This window comes from Cherax quadricarinatus, chromosome 77 (assembly GCF_038502225.1).
Source record: "Cherax quadricarinatus isolate ZL_2023a chromosome 77, ASM3850222v1, whole genome shotgun sequence".
Classification (NCBI taxonomy): Eukaryota; Metazoa; Arthropoda; class Malacostraca; order Decapoda; family Parastacidae; genus Cherax; species Cherax quadricarinatus.
In genome coordinates this window covers 13,747,607-13,752,625 of record NC_091368.1, presented here as the reverse complement: position 1 = coordinate 13,752,625, position 5,019 = coordinate 13,747,607, and the positions used below count along the sequence as shown (strand labels likewise).

General features: G+C 37.0%; 1 pseudogene; it reads left to right on the top strand.

Annotated features, from left to right (window-relative positions):
• The first annotated feature begins 1,572 nt into the window (after window positions 1–1,572).
• LOC128702049 (integrin-linked protein kinase pseudogene) lies at window positions 1,573–3,081 on the top strand (annotated as a pseudogene).
• The last annotated feature ends 1,938 nt before the right edge of the window (window positions 3,082–5,019 follow it).

Sequence of the window (5,019 nt, the reverse complement as noted above, 5' to 3'; positions counted from 1 at the left end):
TGTTTAGTTGTAATATCCAGGGGTGCTTGATTTTTTTTACAAGAATTATCCTGCAGTTCTCACCAACCTATGGTTTTTTCATCTATATTTCCCTCCATGTTATACAGTATGTAATGGCTATGAATTTGATAAGTATATCAATCTCAGTTTTATTGAAAATATTGGTCTCATTCTAAATTATACCGTATTATACTGTAGCTGAACTTTAAGAATAGTTAAAAGAATAACTGGGATTACTTGCATAATTGAATCTTAAAAATATGGTTAAAGAAGAAAGTAAGTTTGAGTCTATTGTATAAGTAAACAAATCATCAACAGTTTCGTTTTGATTTAGTAGTTTGTTATTGTTCACACGAACAACCACGTCTTCCTAGGATTGAACACTACAGCAGATCTTGTCGATTAATACATTCATGTTAGTCAGGCAGCAAAAACATTGCTTTCAGTTTATTCCTGGTATTTGTTCTATATAAGATACTTTTACTGAATGTCCTTTTGCATGCCCACATGCGTGACAAAAGATGGAGAGAAAGAGCAAAGTTTGCTCCATCAGTAATATATCATTGTCATAGCAGTAATTCATCCCAGAAACTGTTGTTATGCTTTAAGCTCCTGGAGAACGAAACGTTGACACAATAGACTGTCTCATTAGTTGCACATGTGTCCTTGTGCCTAACATATTTATATCTATAATTTGCTATTTCACAAATAATCTATTTTTCATACGTAATTATTTTACTATTTTCTTTGCAATCTATTTTTAATATGAACAGTTTTAAATATATAAATTCAAAATCGTGAAAAATGCTGATGCATTTACGTAACCAATTCAGTAATTACTTTGTTTGGCAGCATGTCAGCAGCAGGTCTGACAGATATCATTCCTGTACTTTATCGAATTCAGATATTTTTTCGTTTGGATCAGGACGGCAGCAGACCAAACAAATGCTTCTGAAACTACTTTATGAAATTTTCAAAAGCCATTCACATTTTCAATGCTTATTTAAAAATAATATTTTCTAAATATAAAACCAAAAATTATCGCATGAACCGTTAGATAATAGCTGAAGGTATCGCATACCGTGCCAAAGGCAAAATTATCGTGCCATGCATGATAATTATCGTTTGAATGGCAACATGAACCGTGTGCTCCATATATATATATATATATATATATATATATATATATATATATATATATATATATATATATATATATATATATATATATATATATATATATATATATGATTTCAAAATATGCAAAACAACCACTCTGAAAGAATAGAGAAATTCCAAGCGCTTTCGTGACTACTCACATTATCAAGGAACTATGATAATGTGAGTAGTCACGAAAGCGCTTGGAATTTCTCTATTCTTTCAGAGTGGTTGTTTTGCATATATATATATATATATATATATATATATATATATATATATATATATATATATATATATATATATATATATATATATATATATAGGACTTGAGTAATGGAGATGGGAAGTACAGTGCCTGCACTCTGAAGGAGGGGTGTTAATGTTGCAGTTTACCAGATAAAGGGGGTAGGTGTGGTGAGTACTGGCACCAGATGCTGTAAATCATGGATGACATCTTCCACTGGTGCCGTGAAGGCAACACTGCAACACTGTACAGGTGCGATTATGGCTCGATGACACTGAACATGACATGAATCAAGGAGATAACCATGGCTTCTCATTGTTACACTGGGCTTGCAAGGAGGGACATTTTGGTATTGTGGAGATGCTGATTACTAGGGGTGCACGCATCAATGCCACAAATCTAGGAGATGACATCCCTCTCCATTGGGCCGCAGCTCATGGTCACCGAGATATTGTTGGCTATCTCCTTCGGTACAAAGCAGATGTCAACTTCATTAATGAACATGGTAACACGCCTCTCCACTATGCATGTTTCTGGGGCTTTGAATTGATTGCAGAGGACCTAGTGCAAGCTGGAGCGCCTGTTTCCATTGCTAACAAATATGGGGAAGTTACCTTTGACAAGTGCCGTAGAGTTCTGGCTAAGCAGCTCCACACAATGGCTGTAGACAGTGGTCAGAATCTGGAAAAAGTGCCATTCAAGGATCAAAGTTGGCTTGCCCTTAAGACTCGCAGTCGTGATGCAACTCTTTCTCGACACAAGGGCATTAACATCACCGAGTTAGCTCTTCATACAAAGATAGCTGTGAGTCCTTCAGGAGAGCTGTGGCGTGGCAAATGGTAAGGCAATGAGATTGTTGCCAAGATACTGGCTCTCAGAGACTGCTCTCCTAGAGTGTGTAGAGATTTTAATGACGAGTTTCCACGACTGAGAATTTTCTCGCATCCAAATGTTCTTCCTGTTGTTGGATGCTGTAACCATCCACCAAATCTGGTGGTGATCACTCAGTACCTGCCATATGGATCCCTCTTCACACTACTCCACCAAGATAGTGGTATAGCGGTTGACACTGCTCAGGCTCTCAAGTTTGCCCTTGACATTGCTCGTGGAATGTACTTCATCCACTCACTGGAGAAGCTGGTTCCTAATTTGTATTTGTCGTCCAAACATGTTATGATTGATGATGATCTCACAGCTCGAATCAGCATGGCAGACGCCAAGCTTTCATTCCAGGAGCGGGGCAAACTGTATTCCCCACAGTGGTTCTCCCCAGAAGCTCTTCAGAAGAAACCTAAAGAGCTCAATGTGAAAGCAGCAGACATGTGGAGCTTTGCCGTCACGTTATGTTCCTTCACGTGAAGTTCCCTTTGCTGATCTCACACCAATGGAGGCTGGGATGAAGATTGCACTGGAGGGTCTTCGTGTCAGTGTTCCGCCAGGAATCTCTCCACATATATCAAAGCTGGTTCGTATCTGCATGAATGAGGACCCAGGCAAGCGACCATCCTTTGATATGATTCTCCCAATTCTGGAAAAGATGTGTTCACAGTAGAGTACTCTAGGATGGAGGATTACTAAGGTAATGACACACTTCATGTATTGTTTTGAAAAATATGAAGTATTGTGCAAAGGACATTTAAATTTATTTTTAATAAATTTATTTAGGGTACACTTAACTATATGCAAATTCAAATTAACGAATAATTGAACACTGGTGCACTTTTTATGCCTTTAAATCTGATGTATAATTGTAGTCAAAATAATATTTATGCCTCTTTTGTTTTTTAATGCTACAAATAACTAATGTACCATATCCATGCAAATCAGAACTTAACAGTGCAATATAAATCATTAAAATGTATATGAATATTTTAATAATCTAAATTTTGCCTTAGAAAGGGAATTAAATGCAAAGGAAGCAGGCTATATCAAAATGCTTTCTTTTTTCCTAAAGTTACTCCCGAGTGTTTTAATACTTTTATGTATTTTTTCTCGTGTGATGATATAACTAAAAGTAACGAAATATGAAGATTTATCTTACATAACACTGATCTAAAAATTTATTGATGGGATGTTAGCTAAACGTAGTGAATATTAGTCTGGGAATTTATTTTGCTTAGACAGAACTATTAATAATTAGCATAGGTTTAAATTGAAAATGCTAGGCCTGTATTGTCTGAATAACATGTATTTAACTTTGCATTAGTTACTCTCTATAAAGGGAGGTCTAAGGACTGATGACCTGTAATTGTGCCAAGTAGTTACGTTTATTTTTGTGAAGGTAATTTTTAAATTTCTCAGATAGTGCAATGTATTATAGGTACAGTCTAGTAATGTAGGTTGGTTCTTATGCCCTCTTGTTGCTGTGTATAACAAGAACATTTGAAATTGGTAAGAGATATAGGTTAGATTAGTTTTTTACAAGCATAGCATTCAACCATGAAAATAATAATATTCTTTAATATAGTGAACTTGGTCTGTATTCACATATAAAGTATTATCCATATTTTTTTTTATTATTTATTAACACACTGGCCTATTCCCACCAAGGCAGGGTGGCCCGAAAAAGAAAAACTTTCACCATCATTCACTCCATCACTGTCTTGCCAGAAGGGTGCTTTACACTACAGTTTTTAAACTGCAACATTTACACCCCTCCTTCAGAGTGCAGGCACTGTACTTCCCATCTCCAGGACTCAAGTCCGGCCTGCCGGTTTCCCTGAACCTCTTCATAATTGTTACTTTGCTCACACTCCAACAGCACGTCACGTCAAGTATTAAAAACCATTTGTCTCCATTCACTCCTATCAAACACGCTCACGCATGCCTGCTGGAAGTCCAAGCCCCTCGCACACAAAACCTCCTTTACCCCCTCCCTCCAACCTTTCCTAGGCCGACCCCTACCCCGCCTTCCTTCCACTACAGACTGATACACTCTTGAAGTCATTCTGTTTCGCTCCATTCTCTCTACATGTCCGAACCACCTCAACAACCCTTCCTCAGCCCTCTGGACAACAGTTTTGGTAATCCCGCACCTCCTCCTAACTTCCAAACTACGAATTCTCTGCATTATATTCACACCACACATTGCCCTCAGACATGACATCTCCACTGCCTCCAGCCTTCTCCTCGCTGCAACATTCATCACCCATGCTTCACACCCATATAAGAGCGTTGGTAAAACTATACTCTCATACATTCCCCTCTTTGCCTCCAAGGACAAAGTTCTTTGTCTCCACAGACTTCTAAGTGCACCACTCACCCTTTTTCCCTCATCAATTCTATGATTCACTTCATCTTTCATAGACCCATCCGCTGACACGTCCACTCCCAAATATCTGAATACATTCACCTCCTCCATACTCTCTCCCTCCAACCTGATATCCAATCTTTCATCACCTAATCTTTTTGTCATCTCTCTCTCTCTCTCTCTCTCTCTCTATATATATATATATATATATATATATATATATATATATATATATATATATATATATATATGTCGTGAAGAATATGTAAAACTGGTCAATTAGCAAGAAACCATTTAAAATTAAGACCTTTCGAAAATTTTCTCTTACACGTTTAAAGATATATGCTTTTCATTAATGTTAATG